General features: G+C 39.6%; 1 protein-coding gene across 5 annotated transcripts in view; it reads right to left on the bottom strand.

Annotated features, from left to right (window-relative positions):
- Positions 1-22,632, bottom strand: part of LOC111151929 (calcium dependent secretion activator 2) — a 532,957-nt gene that overhangs the window by 460,196 nt on the left and 50,129 nt on the right. The gene's annotated exons all lie outside the window — the stretch shown is intronic.

Genomic DNA, 22,632 nt, shown 5'->3' with positions numbered 1-22,632 from the left:
GCTGCAGCCCTTCCCCTGCTTAAACGTGAATGGTGGGATAAAGGGACACAGGCACACTGACCCAGAACACTAGCTCTTTTTGGAGGTTTTTTAGGCTTCGACATGTGAACTCTCCAACAAAGCAGTACTTTCTTGTTTAAGTCAAAGTCACGCCTTTTTCTCTGTAGTATTTATGTTAGAACACTGGATATGCCAACTGTCGCCACAGGATCCTTTCTGAAAGTATAATTAAGAGCTACTAACCCCAGTGATGTCGGGTTTTCAGATATTCTTATTGTGGCAGAGCCACGAGATGGAAAACTTGAATTATCAGAAGCAACTCATAATGTAGGTCATTTAAAGATTCATAAATCAAAGCTACAAGAATTTGTCCCACGCAACTGTTCCTGAGGATGTAGAAGATTAGTGTTCCCTTCTGAGTAAATAAATCACTTTTGTAACCATCTCAGTTCTACACTGAAATAAATTTGCTTAGAACTGGCAATAAAAATTTGACCTGTCATTTCTTTTCCTACTACTGCACCCAAACGAAAAGAAAACACATATAACAAAGTGCTCTGATTGGGAAATAAAGGCCAGAATCTAGAAAGTATTGCCTAATTCCCCCTAGTGACTTCACTATATTGGCAAGAACAGTTAATGGATTTATAACATAAATGCTGCTTTAACACAGACTTAAATAACTTCATGTGTCCATAGAGTAAGTTTTCATCCAGATTCCTGTCATCCATTAACAGCAACACTAATGATTTCTTTCTCTTGCAGCTTACCTAATACAGCAATTTCAGTCAATATAACAGATTAAACCATGACTTCCTTAGGTTAGCACTAAGCATTTTTGCCAAAACTATGATTGCCTTTTCCTCAACAGTTAACATAGTTATACCTAAGTCTAGCAATTGGTTTAGCCTGTTATTTGAAAATCACCCATCTTTACATTTTTATTGCAGGGTAGTTAACTTACGGTGTTATGTTTTAGTATACAGTATAGTGACTCGATTCTATGCATTACTCAGTGCTCATCAGAAGTGGACTCAATCCCCTTCACCTATTTCAACCATCCTTCCCACTTCCCCCTGGCAACCATTTTATTGTCTACAGAGAAGAGTCTGTTTTACAGGTTTATCTAAACATGGGCAATATTAAGAAGTAAAATGAGTCAGTTGGAAGTTTCATTCCCAACCAAGGTTAAAGATTGTTCATTTATGGAGAAGAGGGAGAACATGTAGGACAGCTGACCTTCTACTGCCCCTTGGCTCCAAATCCACATTTTGCCTACTCTTAGAGAGCTAACCACACAGAAGTCTTCCTCCTTTGCAGTGAACATGGCATTAAATGGTAGGTGGAAGACGCTGGTGGGACACTGCAGGAGGAAGGGGCATTCTTCCCTGGTTCCAACCTGTCTGTGGTTCATGGCTTCTTGGTCCTATTCCCCAGCTGTAAGCAGTGTGAACACGGAACAGAGCGCTCCACCCCAGTTGTATGCCCCAAACCAGACTCTGAATAGTCACAACCCCAAACTTTGGCCCAATGAACACTCTACTATAGTCCTCAGCCCTGGACATGGTACACCCTAGGCCTCACTCCACTTGGCCAGTGGGTATGCTTCCATTGCTAGAATCCTTCTGCCTCCTTCTACCATCTGGGCACATCTGAGCCCCTAAGAAGCATTCCCTGCATACCAGACTGAAGCAGTTTCTAATCTGGAGGGGTAGTATCCTTGCTTGCCTGGCAACCATGGACCAGCATTGGCCTGGACAATTCCATAAACTTCTAACCCACTGTGGGCTATAACATACTTCCTAAAATGAACGCTCACTTCTAGCCTTGGACAGAGGGCTCCCTTCCTACCTTTGTTGCTTCCTTAGCCTATTAGGTTGCTAAAGCTGCCATAACAATACCATAGACTGTCTTGAACAACAGGAATTTGTTTTCCGGTAATCTTGGAGGCAGAAGTCCAGGGTCTAGATGTCAGCAGGTTTAGATTCTTCTGAGCCCCTCTCCTTGCCTTCCAGATGGTTGCCCTCTTTCTAGGTCTTCACATGGTCTTTATTCCATGCGCATGCATCCCTGGTGTCTCGTATGTCCTCATCCCCTCTACTTATAAGGACACCAATGAGACTGGATGTGTGTGGGCCCACTGTAACAGCCTTATTTTAACCTGGTAACACCTTTAAAGAACTTATCTCTAAAGAAGATGACATTCTAACATACTGGGGTGATTAGGATTTCACCATATGAATTTTGAGGGAGCACAGTTCAGCCTATGACACTTGGATGGGCTCATGTATCCCATTAAGGTATCATTTAAAGTTCTGTTTACTCCTTTTGTGATAAAGCATTAATCTCAGTAAGTTTTTCTTGTTCAAATTACTTTTCAAGTTTCTGCCTCCAGATTGAACCCTTTGATACTTGGATGGTGCAGTCGTGTTTGGACTGGAATCCCTACATTCTACATTAATGTTTAACTGCACCATTCCTATGGTTACATACCTTTCTGATCTAGAATTAAGTATAGTTTTACAGAATTCTAGTATTGTTCTGTTGACCTCCCTGACACTCATTCTTAACCATCAAGAGAACTTTACTGATAAAGGTCCTGGAGCATACCATTATGAAAATGAGTAGCAGCAGCTTCAGCTACTGCTAAAGTGACAAAACCTAACAGTTTGCTTGATATTGGACAAGAATGCAGATACTTGAGTATTGTTTTGAGGGATATGGAGTTTGAGGTTAAATTTCTTAGATTGAAACTGAAGTTCTCATTGTAAGTATAAAGCAAACCAAATTCACATAGCTCTGAACGCAGGCATACTATCCACCTGACATTTTCTGAAGCCCCAGAATCTGCCACAAAATGTTCTGTTTCAGTAAAACTAAGATACCAGATAAATTTATGAAAAGCAGTATTTCAAGAACTCAGTCTTGGCACTAGGGATGCTCATTAGTACTGGATTATTGTTTCTATGTATTTTCCGTAGAAAGGAAAGCTAGGTTTACCTTTAACTTTTTATAGAGATGGGATTTTGATACACAGGCATGCATACGTACATACGGAACTTGATACTGGTAACTCCAATTTAAGTTTAAGACCTCTCATTACTTTTATTCTTAGAGAGGACACTGGTGGACTTCTGGAATACTTGGCAAGACTCTACCACCTTGCCACCAAAACAAGGCTGTGTCCCTTTAATAAGTCATTATTTAATAAGTCATTAAGCTGTTTCACATGGTTTCTGCATGAATGTTGTATAGTTCATAGCACAAAGATTTTTAACTAAAAATTTCAAATGATGGCAAGTGTCTAAGAAATGCTTCCTCGCATCTCAATATGAAATAATTTTGTAATGTATTTTAAAATACCCACAAATATCAACTATCAAGTCATGAAAAGACACGGAGGACTTTTAAATGCATAGTACTAAGTGGTGTTTTTATACAAAGAGATAAAGCATCCTTGGAAACCATGGTTTTATTACATTACCCACTGCTAAGCAAGACTACTCATTAGGGAAATTATTTGCTAAACTGAGCACACCCTTATTTATTCAACCACTTATATCATTTGTTGTTGCTTTTTCCTCTTTTAAAGATTCTAGTATTCTAGGTCCTCAGCTAGTTGGGCATTGCACTATTTCTCCCCCTCCTATCTAGGCTTCCATATTCATGAAAGGAAGTAAAGTCCTCAAAGACTAAATACCTTATTTTACCAGTGTTATGGAACCTGCACTGGATCCTGGCGGAAGAACCAAGCTGCACTCAGAGACTTTGGAGGATGGGAGGTTTATTTAACACCAGTGGGCTCAGAGGAGGTAGTTCTCCCAGGGTTTGAGCCCCGAGCACAAGCAGGGAGGGGAATTTATACCCTTCTACTTCCACATACTTGGTACTATTGGCGTGCGCGGGAAACCAGGTAGGAAAGAACCCAGAAGGGCTTTGAGACAGGGGCTGGAATTCCCTTGCTGGTTTGGTCGGCCATCTTCGAGTACAGATTTCCCTATCACCAGTATCTTGCTCAGTGATATCTGGTAACACATCAATTCCCCATATGTATGATGCCATACATCCATGAATTAGGACTAGATTCCATGAGTTATTCTAAAGAATTTTCATGATATTCTGACACAAAATAGAAGTTCAAAAAAAACAGAAGCAGCATTTACTTCTAGTCAGTTATAGATCTAAAACAGTGAACAAATGCTAAAAACTAAAAAAGGTCTCTCAGATGGTAAATGTTGTAGGAAAAAAAGAAAAATGGTACAAAAGAATTTTTAATATGGGAATTGCAAGTATTAACAGTCTATGGGAATGGATGTGGAGGGCATCATCTTTATGCTAGATCCAATACCTTATTGTCTTCAGGATCTCTCCACAGTACCCAGCACATAGTATCTATTCATTCAATATTTCAAACCTTAATATCTTCCAGTTATTGTAGGTTAGATGCTAAAAATATCTAGTTCCAGGATGCCTGGGTGGCTCAGTCAGTTGGGCAGCTGCCTTTGGCTCAAGTAGTGATCCCAGGGTCATGGGATCAAGCTTTATTTTATGATCGCTTTATTTTTTTTTTAAAGATTTATTTAACAGAGACACAGCAAGAGAGGGAACACAAGCAGGGGGCCTTGGGGGAGGGAGAACCAGGCTTCCTGTTGAGCAGGGAGCACGATGCAGGCACTGTTTAATACACAGTGAAAACCTAGTGCTTATTTTCAGCTCAATCTGTTTGTCAACTGCTCCTTGGACCTCAAAGCTAGAAATCAAACCTTCTGGTCTTACATCCAATATGGAACACAGCAGGAAAATATAGGAAAAAAGAGACGAAGGTCCTACCACTTCCCATTCTTCTTCCACTCAGATTTTAAAGCAGCAGGTAGGAGAAAAGATTTTTCAAAGTCAACATTAGAGAAAAGCACAAGCTAATTATGTCTTTATCTGTACTAAGTCCCTTTTGACCCTCCCTGCAAGATGTAAATCAATACCTGCATTTATAGGGTTTTTCTTCTCTTCCTACTCACAATTAAAAAACAAAGTATAACCACAAATAAGAACACTTTCATTTTCTATTCAAGTCCAAGCTCCAAATTATATCAACAGCCTATAATAATCATAAGGCTTAATTATGCTAATTTGTGATTACATTTAAGTCTTTTTGCTAAAATGTTATTGTTATATAACTCATCATCTCTAGCTGTTAACCACAAATGGAGTATTTACACTTCTATAGTCACAAAAACAAGCAAAACCACCATTACCTGTAAATTACCTTGCTTATTTAGGTTAAGAACCTTTTCAGATCAGAAATTCTCTTAAAAACTGAACTTTAACATCAAGAAGTTTGACTTGAGTAAATGCCTGGAAAAGCATGTAGGCTATAATACCGTATTCTGACAACACCACTGCATTAAAACTGTACAGTGTTAAAGAACAACTTCGTCTCAGTTACTTTTCAGGGATTTGGTAATAACATTTTAAGTACTGCACAAAAACAAAGTAAAACTAAAAAGATAAAAAAAGATAAGCTGGGTAAATTGGGTAATAATGGGAAATACTTAAGTAACTGAGGATCCTTTTGAAGTTACAGAGGTACTAGCTTTCCCTTTCCACTCCCCTCCACCTCCCCCCAAAGGCCATCCCTTCTAAACACTGAAAAAGGAGTTTGTCCCATAAAAATGGGAAGCAGGGTATTGAGGACACTTGTTATGAGCAGCATTGGGTGTTGTGATGAATCACTGTTTCTACTCCTGAAACCAATAATGTACTATATGTTAAACTTAAAACTTTACAAAGGAAAAGTCTGGGGCGCCTTTGGCTCAGGTCCTGGGATCAAGCCCCACATTGGGCTCCCTGCTCACTGGAAAGGCTGCTTCTCACTCTCCCACTCTGCTTGTGTTCCCACTCTGTGACTCTTGCAAATAAGTAAGAAAGGAAGAGAGAGGGAGAGAGAGAAAGAAAGAGAAGTTCACCAGGGAGAAGGGAGGTCTGACCTAAGTTTTTTAAATTTTTATTTAAATTCAATTAATGTATAATGTATTATTGGTTTCAGGAGTAGAGTTGAGTGATTCAGTTTTATAAAATACCCAGTGCTTGTTACATCACATACCACCCCCCCACAATGTCCACCGTTACCCCATGCACCCCCTCTACTACCCTCCAGCACCCTCAGTTGTTCCTACAATTAAGAGTCTCTTATGGTTTGCCTCCCTCTGTCATTTTTTCTTCTTTCCCCTATGATCCTGTTTTGTTTCTTAAAGTTTTAAAAGTAATGTTATCCATGCTAGCTTTTAATAAAAAGGTTTTAGGTTAATAAAATAAAGGTAGGTTTTTTTTAGGTTAACAAAATAAAGGTATAGAGATTTCCCATAGAAACCCCCTACCCCAAGAAATGCACGGCCGGCCTCCTTATCAAAATCCTCCAGAATAGTGTATTTGCTACAGTTGATAAACCTACACTGACATCATAATCATTTAATGGCCTTCATTTACCTGAAAATTCATGGTTGGTATTATCCAACCTATGATTTTGGACAAATGTATAGTAATCACGTGTACCCATGATTATGGTGTATTTTCACTGCCCTAAAAATCCTGCGCTCTGCCCATTCACCCCTCCCTTCCCTATCCCTCAACAACCATTTATTTACTTTCTCTCTAGTTTTGCCTTCTCTATATCATAACTGGAACCATACAGAAGCCTTTCCAAATCTGTTCCTTCACTTAGTAATACACATTTAAGCTTCCTCCACATTTTTCATGGCTTGATAGTTCCTTTAAGCAGTGAATATTATTCTACTGTCTAAATATACCAATTTATCCACTCACCTACTGACCACCACCTCGGTTGCATCCAGGTTCTGGAAATTATCAATAAAGCTGCCAGTGTGAACACAAGTTTTCAAATACTCTGGGCAAACATTGATGAGTACAATTGCTGGACTGTATGGGTAAGAGTTATGTTCTTTTTCTAAGAAGCCATCAAACCGTTTTCCAAAACAGCTGTTCCATTTTATATTCTCGCCAGCCACGGGAGTTCTTACTATGCCACATCAGTACTTAGTGTTGTCGATGGTTCAAGTTTGGGTCATTCTAATAGGTTTGTACTGGGAGCTCATGGTTTTAATTTGCATTTTCTCCAGCTTCAGTTTTGAAATTCCTTCATTTGTGTGTCTAGGGACATGAGGGCAAAGCTAGTCCTATTATTCCCATTTTAAAGCTTAGTAAAATGAGGCTGAGGAAAAGTAAGCCCAAATCACACATAGCTAGCCTGTGGAACCTGATTACAAGGTCTAACTACATCAGGCTATTCTGCCAACTGATATGCTGTTAAGTGTTTTGAAAAACAAGCACAGAATATTCTAGGTGACAGTATCAGCAAAATCCTCAAGGGACAGGAGACATACTAAGCCTAATACACAAGCAAAATGACAGGAAATCTCCATTTAGTGACAACTGAAACAAATGTACAATTTTGAAATATCCAATGAAATACTCTAAGCAGCTTTTTTTACATTTTTTATTAACATATAATGTATTATTTACCCCAGGGGTACAGGTCTGTGAATCATCAGGCTTGCACTTCACAGCACTCACCATAGCACATCCCCTCCCCCAATATCCATAACTCTAAGCAGCATCTTAACAGCACCACTGTAACCATAACGGTGTCAATAAAAACTAGAAAATCTGTATTATAGGGCTTAGCAAGCTTTGTTGGTCCTACCAAAATGGTATTCTAGTATTAACTGTTTTTTTAAATCAAGTATATTATTCACCACATACCAAAAATTTTATGAAGTTAAAACTTGGGTCCACAGTTTTGTTGGGACATAGCCCTGCCCATTCATTTGCATACCAGGACTGCTTTTGCATTGCAAGAGTTAATACAGAGACACTACCACCCACGAAGCCAAAAATATTTAGTATTTATACCATAAATACAAATTGAGTTATTTTATTGTACGGTTTTAAAGATAGTCAACGTTTCACTATTTTTATTATAAGCTCCTGTGAATCAAGAAACTATAATGTCTGTTCACATACAGTTGTCATCTTATTAAACTGATTGTATTTTGCTTAATGAATACCACCTTTACACACTTGATTCAGGGTCTGTGTACTGTAATGAGCTGAGTGGGAATTATTCCTAGGTCGATCCCACAGAGCTTTTGCACAAAGCGTAACACTCAAATTAGAAAGCATGAAGGAAAATAAAACCGAAGCAGGCGGTTTTTACAGGCAAAAGCCAAGATGTATTTAAGATGTAAGGAAGGCTTAAAAAAACAAAAAAACCACTTCTGCATAGACTTTGCAACAGAGCTACAATAAAATGGTTTCAATAGGTTACTTCTGCAACTCATTAAGTTATTCCACACATCATGTATGCTTTCCTTAATCAAAAGTGTTAAGGGGTGCCTGGGTGGCTCAGTGGGTTAAGCCGCTGCCTTCGGCTCAGGTCATGATCTTAGGGTCCTGGGATCGAGTCCCGCATCGGGCTCTTTGCTCAGCGGGGAGCCTGCTTCTTTATCTACTTGCGATCTCTGTCAAATAAAATCTTTAAAAAAAAAAGTGTTAAGAGTATCTGCAAAGCTCACCTACTAAACATGTCCTCCTAACCTAACCCAACATGCTAGCTAATTTTCTTCTAGAAAGGAGTGTGCTCAAGGTCCCATACAATGTTCAAGAATAAACTTCAAATGATTACGCTTTGACCTCACATCTGGAGAAACTGCTGATTTCACAAAGCTGCACCCCAGCAAAGTTCCTCTACAATTTTTAAACAAAAGATAAAAACATTAACCCTTTTTTAGAAATAAAATATGTAATTCTAGAAGTTATTCCCTGACTGCAGCATAAGCAAGGAATATTCTAGGCAGGTCAGACCATGGAGCAATGCAACAGAAATAGACCTCAAAGGGGAAAGAAAATGAAAAAACCTGCCATAACTAATAATGAAAAACGACAATTCCTATTTCATAATATATTCCAGAGCATCATTAAAACTTGACAAGGCAAATACAGAATAAACTCACCAGTTCCTGCATGATTATGAAGCTACATCAATTACCACCTCTAACCCATGAGTCACTGATAGCAAAGTTTCCTTTCATCTCTCAGACAGCAACTCTAATTGCAATCATTCTGCTTAAGAATTAACCTAGTTATTGTTAGAAGATGAATTCTACTGTCTCGAAATGAAGTACTACTTCCTAAATTTTTACATTTTATTTAGCTTTTGAAGTTTTTTTTTTTTTTTAAATCAAGGAGTGTGCTCCAAACTATTCAAACCTTTTCAGGTGAGAAACACCTGATGCTCATCTCACAGTGAGGTTTTTTTTTTTTTTTTTTTAATTTATTTATTTATTTGACAGAGAGAGAGAGAGAGAGAGAGAGAGAGAGAGAGATCACAAGTAGGCAGAGAGGCAGGCAGAGAGAGGAGGAAGCAGGCTCACCGCTGAGCAGAGAGCCTGATGCGGGGCTTGATCCCAGGACCCTGAGATCATGACCTGAGCCGAAGGCGGAGGCTTAACCCACTGAGCCACCCAGGCGCCCCTCATAGTGAGGTCTTAAATGCACAATACTCTATTTCAAGGAAAGGGGGGGGGCTTCACTTGTCTCAGTTTCCCCCCACTGTAAAACGGGTAGATTAGAACCTAACTCCTAAGCTTGAGGTATTAAATGACAATGATGTACCTTGTTTAAACACCATCTTAACATATAAACGACTAATAGATTCGGATACAACCATGATGTCTCAATACTGGGAATGAAAAAGGAAACCAGTCAGGTAATAAAGTTTTGTTGTTTTTTTTTTAAGATTTTATTCATTCATTCGACAGAGATCACAAGTAGACAGAGAGGCAGGCAGAGAGAGACAGAGGAGGAAGCAGGCTCCCCGCCGAGCAGAGAGCCCGACGCGGGGCTCGATCACAGGACCCTGGGATCATGACCCGAGCCGAAGGCAGAGGCCCCAACCCACTGAGCCACCCAGGAGCCCCAGGTAATAAAGTTTTAAGTTGTTAGTATAGTCCCTTTCTCCCACTCTCCTAGATAGCTTTCCTCTAAGAGTCTCAAGTAAAACAGTACTTCTGATTTTGAGATATGCATACAAATACCTTAGAAATCCTCTTGAAATGCAGTCTAATTAAGAGGCTTGGGGTGGGGCTAGAAATTCTGAACTTCTAAAGGTAACTGTCCTCCATGTCCACAGTCTGAGCAGCAGGACTTTCTAACTATGGATGGAGATCAGTTGCAATTCAAAGTTATTTTCATTGCAAGATACGGACTCCACCAAGTGCGTTCACTCAGTAACTTTGACAAAATAGAACCTATGACAGACTTAAGCTTTGGAGCTGGGTCTCTGAAAAAGTCTCTTGCCCACTTTGCACCAGGTTCTGTCTTCTATTTTTCTACCCAGGTCCCTCACCATCTACTCTGCTAGGTAAATAGCCCGTCCCTAGAAGGGCAGAGGTGGTTCAGTGTTTTCAAAAAAGCACTCTGAAGTTCTGCTGTACCCACCCCCCTCGCAGAGCTCCCGTTCCACACCTGATCTTCCCAAACACTGTGACTTGTACAGGCAAAAGGCACTGGTTTGCAACTGCTCAGTCCCAACCTACAAGTAACTTCTTGTACTCCTAGATTTTCAGCTTAATGAGTTACTATAACAGCCATGTAACAAAAATTAGGATTGTGATAATACAAGTAATGGGGAGGAAAAATTATTTCTTTCAGTGTATCCTTCTCACAGAAATCACAAGATAAATGTTTCTTACCATTCCTAGTGCATCAACAAGATCAGCAAGGGGAATTCAAGAAATTTGAGCAAGGATATGTAGCTAAAGGAGTATTTATAACATCTAGTAAGTGTTCATGATTTTAACCGAACCTTGAAAAACCTTCTGCACAAGCACTGAATTTGAACCACTAGGCAATGTCAGAGTGTGTTTTCTCAGTGCTTTGCCAGCAGAAAGATAAACTTGTAGAGTTCTGCCACTCTGATAGTTAAAACAAGGAAAGCTCATTTCTTCCTTAACAACTGCTCTTCTACTTCTTTAAGGGCCACTTTTCTCTTACCCTTTTTTCTTTTAGATTATTACTTTCAGTTTTTAGTAGCTCATTACAAATCAAGATTAGTCCTTATTCTGTGGGACATGTAGTGAAGATTTCTAGTTCGTCTGATTATTTCAACCTTGCTTCTAATTTTTGGCAAAGGTACTAACGTCTTAACCACCTGTGGGTTTTTTTTTTTTTTAAAGATTTTATTTATTTATTTGACAGAGAGAGATCACAAGTAGACAGAGAGGCAGGCAGAGAGAGAGAGAGAGAGAGAGAGAGAGAGAGAGAGAGAAGCAGGCTCCCTGCTGAGCAGAGAGCCCGATGCGGGACTCGATCCCAGGACCCTGAGATCATGACCTGAGCCGAAGGCAGCGGCTTAACCCACTGAGCCACCCAGGCGCCCCCACCACCTGTGGGTTTGACTCTTGTATAGGAATGTTTTCTCCACTCTTAAGTGCTTGTACTATTTCATTTTCTGTGTTCAGAATGTATTCCTGTGCATTATGTGAGGAACAAATCTAAATTTACCTTTTTCCATCTGGCTATCAAGTTGTTTCAACACTATTAATAAGTCCATTTTTTCCTCACTGAGTTGATATGCCCTCCTTTTCATATACTAAGTTTTATGACCAATGAATTATAGACATAATCCAATAGCAAACAAACAATGCAGGGCCCTTCGAGTGTTGACAGAAAAGTTCAAAGTAGAAAAATAGCAAGAATAGCTAGAAAAAGTACCGTAATTGGCTGAAGGGGAGGATTATCCCACCCTAGTATTAATTATTGATTCCCTAGAATTAAAAGTTCTCATAAATTGGCCAATATTTACACTTAATCCAGAAATCCCATCTCTAGTGTATTCCAAAATACACTCATGAATACAAAATTACAAAATAACCACTGCTCAAAATCCGTGTCATTATCTGTAAGAACAAAAACTATGATTTACCCATGCAATGATAAAGAGCTCTAAGAGACCGGTCTACAGATCGATCAACACAAAGCGATCAAGGAAAATTAAACGAAAAAGCATGATAGACAATCTTTCAATAGGATTCTTTGTGAGTGGGAACAGCAAAGGAGCAAAGTTAAAATGGATATAAAATGTATTTCCAAAGCAACAGAACAGCAGCAACAACAAAAACCACTGACATGGTTATCTAGGGAAAGAGGGAGGGGATGCCACTGAAAGGAAGACTTTGTGAATATACCTTACCCTATAGTTTAGTTTTGGAAACAAAGTTTTGTGTTTTTCAATTAATCTATTTTCAATTAAAATGTTTATGTAGATAACTGCAGGATCACACACAGCTGAAATAAAGAAGTGCAATGTCTGGTTTCTTCCATAGTAATAATTTGCAAAGCTAGAGTGATAATGAAGCCAGTATACGGACACTGACACAACCCATCTATCTTCGATTTCTCTAGCTTTGTGTTCCTTGCATATGCACATTAGGTTATAAATGCTTTTGTCATCAGTGATGGTTCCTGTAATTCAACACCATCGATACAAACCAGTGAGGATTCTTCATATTGCCTGCTTAGACCACCACCCCACCTGGTCCTAATGCCGTGAAAGCTAATCTCTGATTTCCAGAATTTTATCCTTCAAGTAGTGTTGTAAAGCACACTTTTGCTTCTGGGAAGCGGGAGTAGACGTACTTTTCCCTATTCCTCCCATTAAGTAGAACTAAAAATCGTGGGTATCATATATAAAATAAGGACCAGAGTATTTAAGAGAAAAAGGCTGGAAACCAAGAAACACTGGTTGGTTCTACCTCATACATTCCAGATTTGGAGCTGAAGACATAGGATGCCCAGAAACACCAATGGGTCCAAACAACAAAAAGGTTTCTCCAGCTAACAAAAAACTAGCAGACAGACCACTTAAGATGATTAAAAAAAAAAAATTTTTTTAGACCATAGCTACTCTATTCCAAACACACACACACACCCTCTCAAAAATAAGACACCAAGAAAACCCCACAAAACTACCATCACTACACCAAAACCTCCTTATCTTCACCTGTGTCAGCAAAGGTCAAGTGGAAGCCTAGAAATCTAATTTCTCTAGAGACTAACACTTTGAACACACCTGCCTGGGCTGTGCCAGAGACTGCCAAGTAGCCAAAAAGCTAGGATTATGGTCCCCGGGGCAGTAATGAGCACTCCCCTTCTAGGTCGCTGGAGGCAACATGGGGAGTCTGAAATTCAGCCCCCACACAAGGTGGCATCCCTCCCATCTAGGTGGGGACAGAGGAGGGCTAGTGGAGACTGAAGACTTTCACCATCACCCAGTGGGAACACCGTGGGGTCCAGGAAGAGAAGGAGGAACAAACTCCACTCCAATCAGCAATATTTAAGAGTCTCTATTTGCATGTCAACAGGTTGAATAAGAACCTAGACTTCTATCTCTTCCTGCCAGTGATGAGGCAGTTCCCCCGCCCCCCCGCCCCACAACTTTGCTCCCACCAGCAGCAAACAACCAGTTCAAACACAAAGTTTAAGAAACACACAGAGTTGGGGCGCCTGGGTGGCTCAGTGGGTTAAAGCCTCTGCCTTCAGCTCAGGTCATGATCCCAGGGTCCTGGGATCGAGTCCCACATCCGGCTCTCTGCTCAGCAGAAAGCCTGCTTCCCCCTCTCTCTCTGCCTGCTTCTCTGCCTACTTGTGATCCCTCTTTCTGTCAAATAAATAAATAAAATCTCTAAAAAAAAAAAAAAAGAAACACAGAGTTTCTGATACAAAAATATCTAGGTTTCAATAGGAAAATCATCATAACCAAGACTCAAGAATATCTCAGACTAAATAAGGAGACAATCAAATGCCAACACTGAAATGACAAATGTTAGATTTATCGGACAAAGATTTTAAAAGCCATAATTAAAAGACTTCCTAAAAACAATTACAAATGTTTAAAACACACACACACACACACAAAGCCTCAGAAATATAAAGTCTCTGCAAGGAAATAAGGGGGAGAAATAGATTTTACCTATGTAAGAACCGATATTTTAAATTCAGTGAATGAATTCAGTGATAGAATGGAGGGAACACAGAAAAGAATCCGTGAACTAGAAATCAGAATAGGAAATGTCCAATGTGAACAAGAAAGGGAAAATAAACTGAAGAAACTAAACAGAGCCTTGCCCAGCTATAGGATTATCGTTAACTTCTGTGTTATCGGAATCACAGCAGAGGAGAAACAAGGTTGAGTCTGAGAAAACTGCATTTTTGGGGGGAGACATAAACCTATAGGTTCAAGCAGCTCAGAAAACCCCAAACACAATAACCCCCCAAAAATCCATGAGTTGAATCCTCATAATTGAACTTCTGAAATCTTAAAATCTTTAAAGCAGGTAAAAAAATTTCTCATTGGAAATCCTGGAGACTAGAAGTGGCACAATGTTGTGCAAGAGGGGTTAGAAACAGTCAACCTACAATCCTATATCCAACAAAAGTATCCTCAAGAAATAGAAGGGAAGGGGCGCCTGGGTGGCTCAGTCATTAAGCAGCTGCCTTCGGCTCAGGTCATGATCTCGGGGTCCTGGGATTGAGCCCCACGTCAGGATCCCTTTTGGGGGCGGTCGGGGTCGGAGGGAGAAGACTGCTTCTCCCTCTCCCATTCCCCCTGCTTGTGCTCCCTCTCTCACTGTGTCTCTGTCAAATAAGTAAATAGATAAAAGAAATAGAAGGGAAATCCAGACTTTCTCCAATAAAGAAAGACTAGAACTTTTCACAATCAAACCTACTTTAAAGCAATGGCTGAAGTGTTTTCTAAGCAGAAAAGAGACCAAAAGAAATTATCCCAGACCATCAGGAAAGCAGAAAAACAGAATAAACCAAAATACAAGTAAACAGAGAAGTTTTCCTCCTTTTCAGAGTTCTAAATGACATCTGATGGTTGAACCAAAACTTGTTTCATACCACTCCAATAGTATGTATAAGAATTTACTATTTCATCCGTTTTGTTTTTCAGTATAGTCGACACACAATGTTACTCTGGTTTCCAGTGTATAATGATTTAACTTCTCTATGTATTATGCTATGTTCATCACAAGTGTAGCTAGCACCTGTCACCATACAACACTATTACAGTATCACTGACTATTCCCTATTCTCTGTACCTTTTATTCGGGTGACTTATTCATTCTGTAACTAGAAGACTCTCTCCCACTCCTCTTCACCTGTTAGCCCATACCTCCACGCCCTTCCTTCAGGCAACCAGTCTGTTCTGTGTTTATGGGCCTCATTCTGCTTTTTATTCTGTTGTTGTTGCTTTCTTTTAGATTCCACATGAGTGAAGTCACATGGTATCTGCCTTTTTCAGTCTGACTTATTTATCAGAATACCCTCTAGGTCTTTTCAAGTTGTCATAAATGACGAGAGCTCATTTTTTTTTATGTCTGTGTAATCTGTTCTATATAGGAAAAACCCAAAACTCCACCAAAAACAATATCGAGAGAATAAATGGATTCAGTCAAGTTGCAGAATACAAAAATTAATATCCAGAAATCAGCAGCATTTCTATACACTAGTGACAAAGTATAAGAAATTAAGGAAACAATTTCATTTAAAATGGCACCAAAAAAGAGTAAGATACCTAGGAATTAATGTAACAAGTAGATGAAAGACCTGTACCCTGAGAATTATAAAAACACTGATGGGAGAATCTGAAGACTACACAAAGCTATTCCAGGCTCACGGGTGGGAATATTGTTAAAATATCCATGTTACCCAAAGCAATTTATAGATTTAATACAATCCTTTCTCAAAGTATCAACAGCATTCTTCCACAGAACCAGAATACGAAGATCTGTATGGAACCACAAAAGACCACAAACAGCCAAAGCCATCCTGAGAAAGAAAAAAAGCTGAAATTATCAATTCCAGATTTCATAATCGACCACAAAGCAGCATTACTCAAAACAGTCTGGATCTGGCACAAAACGGACACAAATCCATGCTTATATGGTCAATTAATCTATGACAAAGGAAGCAAGATGATACAACTGGGAAAAGACAGTCTCTTCAATAAATGGTGCTGGAGAACTGGACGGCTACATGTAGAAAATGAAACTGAACTATTTTCTTATAATCTGCACAAAGGTAAACTCATAAAGGATTAAAGTCCAAAAGGTCAGACACAAAACCACAAAACTAGCCAATATAAGCAGTAACTTCTGACATCAGCCACAGCAATATTTTCCTAGACAGGTCTTCCAAGTGAGGGAAACAAAAATGAAAATAAACTATCAGGACTACAACCAAATCAAAAGCTTTTGTACAACAAAGGGAACCATCAACATCATAAAATGTCAACCTACTGAATGGGAGAAGGTATTTGTACAGGATATATTTTAAATGGAGTTAATATCCAGAATCTATTAAGAACTTACATAACACCAAAAAACAATCCAATTAAATAGGCAGAGGACCTTATTAGACATTTTTCCAAGACAACATACAGACGGCCAGACACAGGAAAGGACACTCAACATCACTCATCAGGGAAATGCAAATCAAAACCACAATGAGATCTCATCTCATACCTGTCTGAATGGCTAAAATTTAAAAAGTAACAGCAAGTGTTCAGAAGGATGTGAGGGGCGGGGGCAGGAAAGAACCCTTGTGCAAAGGGAAATGCAAAGTAGTGTAACCACTATGGAAAACAGTATTGAGGTTCCTCAAAAAATTAAGAATAGAAATACCCTATGAAAGACGAGATGCAATGTGGGGGGTTTGGAGGGTAGGAAAAGAATAAATGAAACAAGATGGGATTGGGAGGGAGACAAATCAGAAGAGACTCTTAATCTCACAAAACAAACTGAGGGTTGCTGGGGGGAGGGGGTTAGGGAGAGGGTGGTTGGGTTATGGACACTGGGGAAGGTATGTGCTATGGTGATTGCTGTGAAGTGTGTAAACCTGGTGATTCACAGACCTGTATCCCTGGGGCTAATAATACATTATATATTAATTTAAAAAAATAAAATTAAAAAAAAAAGAAAGACCCTATGATCAAATAATCATATTACTGGGTATTTATCCAGGGAATACAAAAACACTAATTTAAAAAGATATGTATACTGCTATGTTTATTGTACCATTATCTGCAACACCCAACATATACAAGCACGCTACGTTTTCACTCACAGATAAGATATGGGGCACGTACACACATACACACAGGAATATAGGAAATGTTTGGGGTTTTTTTTTAATCAAGATTTTATGTATTTATTTGACAGAGAGAGAGAGATCACAAATAGGCAGAGAGGCAGGTAGAGAGAGAGAGGGAGAAGCAGTCTCCCTGCTGCTCAGAGAGCCCAATGCGGGGCTTGATCCCAGGACCCTGAGATCATGACCTGAGCCAAAGGCAGAGGCTTAACCCACTGAGCCACCCAGGTGACCCTAAAGATTTTAACAGAGAGAGAGACACCAAGACAGGGAATACAAGCTGGGGGAGTGGGAGAGGAAGAGGCAGGCTTCTGGCCAAGCAGGGAGCCGGATGTGGGGCTCCATCCCAGGACCCTGGGATCATGACCTCAGCCAAAGGCAGACGCTTAACAACTGAGCCACACAGGTGCCCCTGAATTTAGGAAATATTTAGAACACTATAAAAATGAGAGTCTAAATTTCAGTGGGACTGGTAAAAAGGTAGATTGTCACAGGTTATGTGTGTTTAGGTAATACCTAGAGCTACCTCTTAGAAATCTGTCAAAACTCATATGTAGGTATAGCAAGACTTTAAAACATATTAAAGTAATCCATAGGAAGGCTGGACCAAGAGGGAAGTGAAAATGAGAAAACAAAATGAAATGACAGACTCATACCCTAACATAGAAATGGTTATATTAAATACATATGGCTTAAACATACCAATTAAAGACAGATGGACAGTACATTAAAAACCATGACCCAATTATATACTGCTTACTATAAAAGGACACAGATAATTGAAAATAAATGTAAGGAAAAAGATATCATGCAAACACCAATGAAAGGAAATTAAGACTCAAATAAAACAGACTTCAGAACAAAGAAAATTAATAGACTGATAATATATTGGTCAATCCACCAAGATGTCATCATTAACCTAAATGTGTATGCAAAACACAAGGCTGTGAGATATGTAAAGCAAAACTTAAAACTGAAAATATACTAGTCTACAGTTAGAAACTTCAATACTTCAAATTACTGGGAAAGACCATCAGCAATACCACAGTATGTGACACCTTCAACTAACAATCTAATGTTATCACTCTGTCCAGCAGAATACATTCAAGTGCCATGAGAGCACACCTCAAGATAGACCATATTCTAAGCCACAAACTTAAAAAAAAAAATTTTTTTTTAACTGATACAGTGTGTTACCTGACTAGAGTGGGACCAAACCAGAAATCAGTGACAAAGACAACAGGAAAATGTCCAAACATCTGAGAACTAAGAAATGCACTTCTATATCCTCAATGGGTCAAAGAGGGTCTCAAGAGAATTTTTTTGAGAAACATTAAATAAACATGAATATATGATGTATCTAGATCTGTAGAACACAATCTAAGCTCTCAGATCAAGAACCTAGAAAAAGAATAAGATAAACACAATTTAAGCAAAAAAAAATTGAAAAGAGGCCATCAACAGAGGGTGGGGAGGAAACACATCAATGGAGCAAAGTGCTGGTTCTTAGGCAAAAATGAGTCTGTTAAATTTCTAGAAATAACCATAGCGAAAGACACATATCACCATTATCAGGAATGAAAGACAACACTATTGATCCCACAGCTATTAAAAATTATGAGTGAATACTATAAACTCTATACTCACAAATTTGACAGCTTACCAAAAACAATGTGTCAATTCCTTAAAAAACAACCTACTACAAGTCATCTAGGAGGAAACCAATAACCTGAATAACCCTGTAATTAAGAAGTTTGAATTTTCAATTTAAAACCACACAAAAGGGGCGTCTGGGTGGCTCAGTGGGTTAAAGCCTCTGCCTTTGGCTCAGGTCATGATCCCAGGGTCCTGGGATCGAGCCCCACATCAGGCTCTCTGCTCAGCGAGCCTGCTTCCTCCTCTCTCTCTGCCTGCCTCTCTGCCTGCTTGTGATCTCTGTCAAATAAATAAAATCTTTAAAAAAAAAAAATAAATAAAAAATAATAAAGCCACACACAAAAGTGTCCTAGCGTAGATGGTTTCACTGGAGAATTCCAGCTAATGTTTATAAAGAATTAACCACAGTTCCATACAATCTCTTCTGGAAAATGGAAGGAGTATATCCCCTTTTAGAAACTTGTCATTTGGGATGCCTGGGTGGCTCAGTAGGTTAAGCAGCTGCCTTTGGCTCAGGTCATGATCCTGGGGTCCTGGGATCAAGTCCCACATCTGGCTCCCTGCTCAGAAAGGAGTGGGTTTTTCCCCTTCCTCTGCCTGCTGCTTCTTCTGCTTGTGCTCTCTAAATAAAATCTTTGAATAAACAAACCTGTCATTACCCTGATACCAGGATTGGACAGATCATGCAAAAGAATTACCAGATGCAAAAATCCTCAAAGTATTAAGAAATACAATTCAGCTATACAAAGAACTCTCAACTATGATCAGGTGGGGTTTATCTCAAGGAAGTAAGTACTTTGACATTCCAGTGGTGGTGTTCAGCTTTTCTGAAACCTTTTTGACTTCTGTCTAGGTGCTCTATATCTATGACTAGGAGTGATGTGCTTATGTCCAACTAAAATGTGGAGGCCTATTTCATTTCTACCAATTTTTGCTTTATTGAGGCACTGTTTGGTATGTACACATTTAAAAATCCCGTCTTTCTGTTGTAATTACCGAGTTACATTAGGTAGTGTCCCCCTTCGCAACAATTTTCTTAGCTCTAAAGTCTAACTTATCAGATACTGACAGTCACTCCTACTGGGTTTGTTAAGAGGTTATGAGAGCCAGCGAACTCCAGCAAACAGGAAGAAGGGCAGAGGGAGAGGGAGAAGCAGGCTCCCTGCTGAGCAGGGAACCCGAGGCAAGAACCCTGAGATCATGACCTGAGCCCAAGGCAGACGCTTAATCAACTGAGCCACCCAGGTGCCCTGCTCTTACTGTTCATTAACGTTCACAGGCTCTGATTTTTCTATCCCTTTAAACTTACCAATGACATTGAATGTCAAGTTTCTTATAAGCAGAATACAATTGGGGTATTTTTATCTAATATGCTAATCTGTTGGTTGATACACTTAAAATTCTGTTAATCAAAGTAAGGAACACCTAGGTGGCTTAACTTGATTAAAGCTCAGACTCTTGATTTCTGTTCACGTCATGATCTCAGGGTCGTGAGGCCAGGCGGGCTACAAGACCCCATACACTGGATGTGGAACCTGCTTGAGGTTCCCTCCCCCTCTCCCACTACCCTTCCCCCTCACCACCCCCAACTATCTCCCTCTCAAAAAGAAAAAAAACAAGGTAATTGAGATGTTAGTGCTCAAGTCTGTTATTTGTTCCTTTGGCTTTTATCCTGTCCTCTGATCTTCCTTCAGGTTACTTGAACATTTTAGAACTCCATCTTGATTTCTTTACTGTTTTCATGTATCTCTCCACATAGTTCTCTATGGGGTGTTCCGCATATTAGAACTTAAATTAACTTCTGGATATCAGCATTTTATTACCTCCAGTAAAGTGTGGAACTCTCACTTCCACTTAGATCCTTTTACCACTCCAACTTTTTTGGTTTTGATATTACATGGTGTGATAATTTGTGCTCACCAAATATTGGTTATGAAAGTCATAAGCAAAAAAGATTCGTCTCTTCTCTATGCTCATACTTATGTTCCATTGCTTTTTCCTTACTGATGTACCAAGTTTTTTCTTTTTGAAGAAATTCAGCAAATCCTTTACAAAAGTCCATTTGGCCACCAAATTGTTTTCTTTTTTTTTTTTTTTTTAAGATTTTATTTGAGAAAGAGAGAGAGAGAGGGAACCAGCAGTGAGGAGGGACGGAAGGAGAGAGAGAAGCAGACTCCCTTGTTGAGCAGGGAGCCCAATGCTGGGCTCGATCCCAGCACCCAGAGATCATTAGCTAAACTGGAAGGCAGGCGCTTAACCTCCTGAGCCACCCAGGTGCCCCAATTACTTGTTTTCCTTAAGGAAAATGCTTTCATTTCCCCCTTTTTACTTAAGGATAGCTCCACTGGGTATAAAACTTGAAGTTAGTTCTGTTCTTTTAACACTTGAAGGTATTCCAGGCTGCAAGTCAGGGGATGGTAGGTGTGGCTGGTATGCTGTGGGAGAAACCCAAAACACCCCAACACGGTGCTGGCCCAACCTAGCTCATCTTCCCATTTTACAGTTCTCTGTCTCTGATGTCATCTTTTCTTGAAAATTAAGTGTGTAAATGTTTTTTAAGATTTTATTTATTTGACAGATCACAAGGAGGCAAAGACGCAGACAGAGAGAGAGGAAGGGAAGCAGGCTCCCAGCCTAGCAGAGAGCCTGGCTCGGGGCTCGATCCCAGGACCCTGGGATCATGATCTGAGCCAAAGGCAGAGGCTTAACCCACTGAGCCACCCAGGTGTCCCCTCCCCCCCCCCCTTTTTTTTTTAAAGATTTTATTTGACAGAGATCACAAGGAGACAGAGAGGAAGGGAAGCAGGCTCCCAGCCGATCAGAGAGCTCAATGAGGGAAGTGTGTAAATATTTTATTAAACACTTATTTAACACTTTTTGTAAAAAGAAAAAAATCTGTTCATCTCCACATCACCATTTTAAAAGACAAATAACAAAAATATCATGGTCCTATCCTGTCCTCCAAGAAGGAACAGGGCCATAATGACTGTAAGCTCATGGACCAAGGTCTGCCATGATAATGCCAAAGTATTTTTTTGTGGACAAAGAGCACTGTTCTCCACTCTCCAATCCAACCCACCATATTTTAAAGTAAAGTTTACACAACTTGCACCAATTCTGATGTGTTCGGTTTTCTTTCAGCAAACGGGGAATGCAGAGAATCCAAAAGCAAAACTTAGAAATTTTCTTCCCTCCACACTTTGAAGAGATACATTAATTTTATTAAATGCGTTTTACAAGAAAAAACCTTTGTGAACAGCATTACAATGTCAATGTCCTGCATTCCTGCCCTTGCAGCAGGCCAAAGCCACACCCAATATTTTCAGTTACCCTATGAAGGAAGATTAATGTTAAACTGGTAGATGGACTCAGCCTTCTTTTAGATCATGTGAAGAAGGCTTAAGTTTTGTAGGAAGAGCTTACACTATAGTTAAACTGGTACATAAATGGTATACTTCACTCTAAGTAACCTTAAGCCTTTACCTCCTGTCATTTCATGTAGGAAGTGTATTTTAGAACTGTTTAAAAATATAACTCGAGGGGAGACCTGGGTGGCTGAGTCCTTAAGCATCTCCCTTTGGCTCAGGTCATGATCCCAAGGTCCTGGGATCAAGCCCCAGGTCAGGCTCCCTGCTCAGCGGGAAGCCTGCTTCTCCCTCTCCCAATCCCCCTGCTTGTGTTCCCTCTGTGTCTCTGTCACATAAAGAAATCTTTAAAAAAAAAAAAAAAAAAAAAAAAAAAAAAAAAAAA

Source organism: Enhydra lutris, unplaced genomic scaffold, assembly GCF_002288905.1.
Source record: "Enhydra lutris kenyoni isolate GAN:26980312 unplaced genomic scaffold, ASM228890v2 scaffoldscaffold27, whole genome shotgun sequence".
In the NCBI taxonomy this organism is placed as follows: Eukaryota; Metazoa; Chordata; class Mammalia; order Carnivora; family Mustelidae; genus Enhydra; species Enhydra lutris.
This window is presented reverse-complemented; position numbering and strand designations above follow the sequence as displayed.